The 8,888-nt window shown below is 44.0% G+C and overlaps 1 protein-coding gene across 4 annotated transcripts in view; it reads right to left on the bottom strand.

Annotated features, from left to right (window-relative positions):
- ZNF592 (zinc finger protein 592) overlaps positions 1–8,888 on the bottom strand; it is a 44,833-nt gene that overhangs the window by 23,120 nt on the left and 12,825 nt on the right. For 2 of the 4 annotated variants that reach the window (XM_008565774.1, XM_008565784.1), the window contains exon 5: positions 4,375–4,458. The exons of the other annotated variants lie outside the window; for them this stretch is intronic. The gene's annotated coding sequence lies outside the window, so the exon portion shown is untranslated. The remainder of the gene's footprint in view (positions 1–4,374; positions 4,459–8,888) is intronic. 4 annotated transcript variants of the gene reach the window in all.

The following is an 8,888-nucleotide window of genomic DNA, read 5'->3' as shown; positions in this document are numbered from 1 at the left end:
GAGGGGGGGGGGGGGGGGGGGAGTATCTTAAAATTGTGAAAGGGCCTCATCAGGCTTAATCAGCCTATTAGAATTCTTTGAGGGGATAAAAACAATATAATTATATATAATTATGGCAGAACTTGTAGGTAGAGTTTCTACAGACTTTAAATGCCAAAATTCCACTGAAAAACAAAACAAAAATAAAACAGAATTCCATAGAACTTGGGTGAATATATGTTGTGTGAGTATATGAGTGAGTGACTGAGAGAGAGTGTGTGTGTTTGTATGTGTCTTTATGTGATTGTCATTTACGGGGAACTATGAACAATGGAGTTTTTTTTTTTTTCCTTTTTGTCTTTTTCCGTGTCCGGCAACGGATCGCAACCCTCAGTGTCGCCCCCGTACCGAACCGGGACCAGCAACGGGATCGCAACCCTCGGTGTTGCTCCCGCGCCTCGCTCAGCCAGTGAGCGGGAACCAGTCTGTATGTGGGATCCGAACCCTCGGCGGGAGCGCTGCCGCGCTTCCCAAGCGGCGCACTATAGCAGTGCGCCACCGGGCCGGCCCAACAATGGAGTTTTTAATCCATTGACCCATTCTGGTCTGGAGCTTAATGCTTTCATAAATTACTTAGAATGGTGGTTCCCAACCCATAAAGTGACCCAACTTCACATCCCCATGTGTGTTCTCAAAGACCAGCCACTACAAACACCACTAAGAAATGAGGTCTCATGAAAAAATTATTTTATTTTATTATTTTATTTTTTATTTTTTTTAAAAGATGACCGGTAAGGGGATCTTAACCCTTGATTTGGTGTTGTCAGCACTATACTCTTCCAAGTGAGCTAACCGGCCATCCCTATATAGGGATCCGAACCCTGGCCTTGGTGTTATCAGCACCACACTCTCCCAAGTGGTCACGGGCTGGCCCCTGAAAAAATTATTTTAAAAAGGGTGTCTCATACTCAAAATACTTTGGTAACCAATAATCTAGCAGAAGAATGTTAGGCTGTAAGCTTCATGAAGGAAGAGGCCATCTGTCTCATTAATATTTATCAAAGCAATAAAGTGAAACGTCAAGTTTGCAAATGGCCTTAAAGCTATTCCAAAACACAATACAAAATTAAAAGACAAGTTCTCTCAAGGCAGTATAAATAGGTGAAATTATGGCAAATGATCATCAGTAAAGGCAAATGTGAAGCAACATTCAGGGAAAAGCAATTCTAGAATAATGGGTTCTAAGCTCAATAGAGAGGCCTGGGCATCAGCTTAGACTGTTCCCTTAAGAAACTACATTGCATGTTTCATCACAAAAGCCCCCCAAAATGCTGGGTATTATCAGAAAGGAACTGGCAGCAGATTAAAACCTGTGATCCTGCCCTCATTCAAAACCACTCTATGTCCACAGCTACGTGTACTGTGCAGTTTTAGTTCACCACACCTTAAGAAAAACATAACAAAGGTGGAAGAGATCCTAAGAAATGAGATTGAAGTTATAAAGTAGATAGAAGGGCTTTCTAATGAGAGCCTAAAAATAAGAAGTCTATTTGTATCTAATGAGAGATACAAATTCAGGGAAACGGGGGAAACATAACTAAAATATTCATTTGTTTATCAAACTTCAAAATACTAGAGAGAAGAGAGCAATATTTTATTTTTTATTATTATTATTTTTTTGTCTTTTTCCGTGATTGGTAAGGGGATCGCAACCCTTGGTGTGGTGTCGCCCTCACCGCGCTCAGCCAGTGAGCGCACTGGCCATTCCTATATAGGATCCAAACCCGCGGCGGGAGCGTCGCTGCACTCCCCGCGCCGCACTCTCCCAAGTGCACCACGGGCTCGGCCCAGGAGAGCAATATTTTAAAGTTTGAAATAAAAGACATAGATAAATAAAAGATGACTTTATCCATTAGTTGGAAAATATGCTAAAGTTGTTACAGGTAAAATATATATAAATGTAGTAATGACCACCCAATCAAATCTAGAAGTTAAAATAAAAAAAGAAAAAGAAAAAAAGCTCTGAGGAACTAAGAACGAGGACTTGTCACTAAACCTACGAGCTTGTTCCCCCTGAGCATCAAAGCCTTCAACCATTAAACTTGGTCAACTATTTTTCTTAGCAATGCTAAGTTCAGTAGTAATGGTAGAATAATAAAAGTATAAAAATTCAGTAACAGGACATCCAGGAAGCAGAGGCATTCCAAAAGCATTAAGAAAAGTTTAATCTCTATTCATTGTATTCTGTTTAATAAGACAAGGAAGCAAATAACATGTTGCAGATTTACAAAATGAAAGTGAAAGGCAGCATGATTTAAGGAACACCAGACCGTGAAACAACAAAACTAAGTTTTCTTGAATTTGTAATTGTTTGTTGGATGAGGACTGGAAGGAAGGATGGACAGATGTTCTACAATCTGCAGGTGAACTTTTAACCATATTACCCCACATGATTGACTATGGCATAAGTATTGACATCATCTGTGTTCAATTATTGTTTATAATGGTTAAGAAGTTTTAAATTGGTAAATGAAAGTTACCCTCAGCTGTCTATTTTAGAAAAAGGAGCATCCCAGGGGACAATAGAGCAAAGAATAACTCAGGCTGTGGAATGCCAAGGAGGGGGGATTGGGGGAGAGGGAGAAAGGGAGGGGAAGAGACAGGGGGAGGGACAGAGACCGAGGGAAGACAGAGGGAGGGGAGAAGGGCAGACACACGGAAGGAGAGGGGAGAAGGGGAAGAGATGGCAAACAGGGGAAGCAGGGAGAGGGGGAGAGGAAGAGAAGAGAGGGAAACTGAGACCAGAGAAAAGCATTGTTGAGCTGATTGTCAGGTGAGGGAACTTCTTTTGTACCAGGAATGGAAGCTGGACGAGAAGAAAGACAGAATGAGCAAGCAAGCTCTAGAGTAAGCTGCTGCTCCCAAGACCCACAGGAGCTTCAGCCTAGACTCTGGCAGGAACTTTGATCAGAGAGAGAGACATTGCTTCCAAGGACGGTAGTGAAGGGAACTCAGTGAAACTTCAGCTGGAAAGGAAATGGAAAAAAGAGCCCCATGTTCCTGGACCCAGAAAGAAGACCCAGGCTAGGATAGTGGAGCTAAAAGAAAAAGGAATTGTGAACCACAAATAACTGGCTTTCATTCCTATCCTGTCACTAATTACCTGTGTGAAGTCCATGGGCAGGCCTTGGTTTAATATGTAAACTTTAAGGATCTCTGAGTCCTTGAACAGGCTAGGCTGCAACAGCTGGGCAAATTAATCTAGAACTAATGGATTTCTATATATAAATTCCTAAGGTGGACAAGTAGACACCCTACCATACGCATACCACTGCCCTTCTGAAAATACATCTGAGGACTGCTTACGGGTTTAAGTGACCCCAAGTCACAGAGGTTCTGAGTCAGTAGCCAATGTTTTATTTTAGGAGGCAGCTCCTAAACTATTAACAAAAAATGCCCCCCACCAAAAAAAGAAGAAATCAAAATAAAATTTAAAAAAAGAAGAAAAAAAAAATTGGCTAAGGAGATCCTCAGCAGTATATAAGAAAACAGCTGCCCCAATGAACCCAAGCAAAACAAGAGTTTTTCACTTGTTTTTTGCTCTATCTAGTTTAGCCCTCCAATGCACACTTTGCCAGATGGTTGCTGTAAAACACACATCTGATCACATAGACGTCACTGTTCAAAATTCCCATCATCTTCAGGACAGAGCTTAAACTCATCAGCCTCACATGGAGGATCATTCTCATCTGGTCTCTACTCACCTCTCTAGCCATTTCCCAGGGTGCCTTTCATTCTAACCGTATAGCCAGACTATCCTGCCTCTGTGTCAGGGCCGGAGCTGTTCCCTCCGACTACAGAATACCTGATACACCAACCCCACCCTGGCCCAAATACAAATCTGCCTGAGAATTCCTCCTCATCCCCAAGCTTCAGCTCCAGGGTCTCCTCCTTCTGGATATCTTCTCTGAGTGCTGCTAGTCCTCTGCTTCAACACTAGTCCTTTGCCCTCCTCCTCCTCCTTCACTCTCTCAACACCTAGGACTCCCTTCCCCTATGGCAGCTCTTCCCACAGTGGACTGGAATCATGAGTTTCCTCTTCAGTCCTTCCTATCAGTCTATGAGCCTCTCCAAAACTGGGGTCATGTCCATCACCTCGATTTCCAAGATCTAATATACCTGGCTCCCAGTGGCAGGTAAGCTGTCAGTACTCCCACTACTCCCAGAACCATTCCTCAATGGCTTTCCAAATCCCTGGCTGATGTACTAATGTTTCCAAATCCCTGCTGGCCCTGCCAAAGATGTCCTTCACCCCCTCTACATCTTTTCCACTCCAACCAAAGATCCCGTTTCCCAAGAAAAGAATTATATCATATGCATTCTAACAAGACTCACAGGATGGCAGAGCTGAAGGGGACCTCAGAAATTATCTGGTCCAGTGGCTTCCAAATGCCTGTCTGCAGGCTCCTGCTGGACTGACTGCAAAAGAGTAACATGGGGAGTGACTTTAAAATACAGGTACCAGGCTTCAGCCATGAAAATTCTAATTTAATAGGTCTGAGATGGATCGCTACATTTTTTTTCTTTTCTTTTTTTTCTTTTTTCTTTTTTTTTTTGTCTTTTGTCTTTTTTCCGTGTCCGGCAACAGATCGCAACCCTCAGTGTTGCCCCCGTACCGGACTGGGGACCGGCAACGGGATTGCAAGTCTTTGTGTTGCTCCCGCGCCTCGCTCAGCCAGCGAGCGGGAACCGGTCTGTATGTGGGATCCGAACCCTCGGGCGGGAGCGCCGCCGCGCTTCCCAAGCGGCGCACTATCCAGTGCGCCACCGGGCCGGCCCTTCTTTTCTTTTTTTTCTTTTTTCTTTTTTTTTTTGTCTTTTGTCTTTTTTCCGTGTCCGGCAACAGATCGCAACCCTCAGTGTTGCCCCCGTACCGGACTGGGGACCGGCAACGGGATTGCAAGTCTTTGTGTTGCTCCCGCGCCTCGCTCAGCCAGCGAGCGGGAACCGGTCTGTATGTGGGATCCGAACCCTCGGGCGGGAGCGCCGCCGCGCTTCCCAAGCGGCGCACTATCCAGTGCGCCACCGGGCCGGCCCTTCTTTTCTTTTCTTTTTTTTTTGTTTTTAAGTTTCTCAGTTGATTCTACAGCACTGGTCTAGTCCAACCCCTTCACTTTGTACATGCAGAACTGAGGCTCTGAGAAGAAAAGTTAATATATCAGTTACCAAATGCCAAGTCTTATGATTGGCACTGAAGACACAAGCTGAAGGCCCAGACCCTGCTCATGAGCACCTCCTCCCCTCAACCCACTGAAAACATCTGTTGGCGCCACCCGCTCATCAAGGGCACAGGATTCCTATAGAAATCACCTCACTCCCCCACCTTGTGCTCCCTTTTGCTTTATTTATTCTCCCTCACAGCATAATTTTCTATCTTTACTGTAGTTATTTCAGTAAAATGCTCTCTCCTGCTATTTTATAAGCCCCTCAATAGGCACTCACTAAATTATTAATTCATTTCTATATTTGGATCTTTACTTGATGTCTAATACTCATCTTATACCTAGTATGTCTAAAAATCTAAGTCTTGATATCCTCCTACAATCTTTCCCATTTCAGTAAATGACAACTCCATCCTTCCAGTTGCTTAGGCCAAAACCTCTCTTTCCTTCATATCCTTTATCAAATCCACAATCAATTCTACCTTCAAAATATATCCAAATCCATCCATTTCTCACCTCCAACCATCATCATCTCTCTCCTGGATTCCTGCAAAGGCCTGCTATCTGGTCTCCTCGCATCCCTCCTTGCCTTTACTACTTATCCTCAACACAGCAGCCAGAGTGATGCTTTTATTTATTTATTTTTTGCAGCTGGCCAGTAAGGGGATCTGAACCGTTGACCTTAACGTTACCAACACCATGCTCTAACTGAGCTAACTGGCCAGCCCCAGAGTGTTGCTTTTAAACACACATCAGATCATGACCCCCCTCCCTTCAAAACCCTCAATGCCATCCTCTCTCACGCTGAGTGAAATCTCTAGTTTTTCCCACAGCGCACACACCCGGATGATCTAACTGCCCTCCATCTCCTCTGGCTCTCTCTCGCCCAGTCTGTTCAGGCATGCACAGGCCTTCTACTGCTCCTCAAGCATGCTGGGCATGATCTTGCCTCAGGGCCTTTGCATTTACTATTCCTTCTGCTTGAAATGCTCCTTCCCCAGACCTCTGTGGGCTCACTTCCTCACTTTCTTTGAGTCACTTTGTCAGAAGCCTTCTATGACCATCCTACATGAGATACCAATCCCCACCCCCACCTTTACTCAGCTTTATTTTTCTTCACAGCACTTTTCACCACCTGACATATAATTCTTTATTGTCTATTTATAAGCTCCAGTGTGTTTACTGGAAGGTAATCCACCATTAGAAAATGGGAACAATTTGACAAGTTCATCTGTCCAGAACTAAGACTGTTCAAGGATAGTCACAGATTCCCAAGCAGGTTTATTACCAGTCGAGCATCTGGCAAATATGCAACTTTTTTGTGTGTTTCACTTTTTAAAACTTTTTATAAATAGCAAGACCTTCATTAGTGATGGAACCTCACCAGTGGGAAGGGGCCTACCTGAAATAGCCTAGTCCATGAATCCTGGGCCCCTGCAGGGCCTGATTAAATTAAATATTTTATCAGTGGAAAGTGCCTATGGAGTAATGTCCCCACGATAAAGTCATCTGTCTTAAGGATGGGATCAGTGTGACACCAGTGGAGAGGGAAGGCTAGCTCTGAGAACCACAGGGAAAAGGAGGGAACAGAATGGTCCTGAGTGTTAAGGGGACACAACTCTGTGAACAGACTAAAACCATTGAATTGTGCACTTTAAGTGAGCAAACTGTATGGCACATGAATTATATCTCAATAAAGATATTATATTTCTTAAAACATGAAAGAAAAAAGGATAGACTGGAGAGAGTTGGGATGATGCGGGACTGTAAAACTGACTGAGACAAGTGGAAACTAGGTATAGGCAGCAAAGTCCACACAGGGTTGAGAACTTAGACGGAAACTGATACCTTTGTAACCTGTACCCCCTTCACCTTTCTTTACTTGCAAACAGATCTCAGCACTAACTGGGTAATACACTTTGTTAGAAGGGAACAGAACCCAGAGACTTGAGAAAAAGGGGGCAGGACTCTTGTCCACATACCACCCTGGGGGTTGGAGGGTACCTCCCACTGAACTCTATGAAAGCATCATCTCTTGGTAATGGGGACCCCCAAATTTAAGCAAAAAGCCAGAAGCTTCAAACCAGCTGTGAACCAAGCCTCCACTCCCTGAGCAAAGGGTTTCAAAAAAGAGAAAGTGTCCACTTTGCAGGATCACTCTTTCCCCATCTCTGGTACCCATGTGTTGATAGTTCTGAGGTGCTACCAGTCTCATCTGCCACAGGCAAACTACAGTCCCAAAGATTCCAAAATTGAAAGGTTTGGAGGGACACAAGGAGCACACTACTAGTACTGGAGCATCTCTGTGGTTGCCTTAGATCATTACAGTTTAGGAGCTGGTAAGTCAAGGGGCTACTAAAGAGTTTCTCTGTCAGGTCCCGGGCTCTCTCATTCCCCTTCTCTCACACATCCACACACATCCTTCTCTCTTTCTCACCCTCTCTCCCCTTATTCCTTCCTCCACAGTGAGCTTTCTCTCCCTCTGTCTCCCCATCTCCCTGTCTCCCTCTTGCTCTCTGGGTCTTCCTCACACCATCTCTCCTCCTTCTTCTCTCCTTCCCCTCTCAACAGAGATCTGGGTAGGCTCTTCCACCATAACTGCTCAGACCTAAGGGCAGTCAGCCTTCTGCAAGAAAGCAGGGCCCCAGACAAGGCAGCCTTTCACCAACAACCCAGTGTGGTAACAGATCCAACCTCCAGGTGTTCCTATGTGTGCCCACTGTACATGTCCCGGAGGGTCCAAGGGAATGATAGGGAATACTGAGTCCAAAGGAACATCCCTATGTGACTTTCTTCCATCAGACAGAATGGAATATTAAGAGTTCATATCTTTTTAAGACACTGTGAAATGTTTACAGATAAAATGATACGATGTCTGAAATTTGCCTCAAAATAACACAGGGCAGAAGGAAGAGAGCAAAGAGCAGGTACATAAATGAAACAAGATTGGCCATGCACTGATAACTCTTGAATCTGGGTGAGGAGTGCATGCAGGTTTATTGTATTATTTTTTTCTACATTTGTACATTTCAGCACAATAGAGACCAGGTCTTTGGCTAGTGGGCTCCAAGGCTCCAACTAGATAACCACCAAGATCACACTCATTTGATTAGCTATTGTGAAAACAAGAAAAAGGGGGGAAAAAAAGAAAAAAAACCCAGAAAATAATATGTATTGGTGAGGAAGTGGAGAAATTGGAATGCTTATGTATCACCAGTGGGAATGTAAAATGGTGCAGCAGCTATGGAAAACAGAATGGCAGTTCCTCAAAAAATTAAACATAGAATTACCATATGATCCAGCAATTCCACTTCTGGGTAGACATTCAAAGGAATTCAAAGCAAGTTCTTGAGATATTTGCACACCCATGTTCACAACAGCATCGTTCACAATATCTAAAAGGTGGAAGCAACCCAAGTATCCAACAATGGATGAATAGATAAACAAAATGTGGTGTATACATACAATGAAATATTATTCAGCTTTAAAAAGGAAGAAAATTCTAAGGGCTTGCCCGTGGCTCACTCGGGAGAGTGCGGTGCTGATAACACCAAGGCCACAGGTTCAGGTCCCTATATAGGGATGGCCAGTTAGCTCACTTGGGAGAGCCTGGTGCTGACAACACCAAGTCAAGGGTTAAGATCCCCTTACTGGTCGTCTTTAAAAAAAAAAAAAAAAAAAAAAAAA

The sequence above is a fragment of the Galeopterus variegatus genome, unplaced genomic scaffold (assembly GCF_000696425.1).
Source record: "Galeopterus variegatus unplaced genomic scaffold, G_variegatus-3.0.2 Scaffold14, whole genome shotgun sequence".
Lineage (NCBI taxonomy): Eukaryota > Metazoa > Chordata > Mammalia > Dermoptera > Cynocephalidae > Galeopterus > Galeopterus variegatus.
Note: the sequence above shows the minus strand (reverse complement) of the source record. Positions and strands in the feature narration are given on the sequence as shown.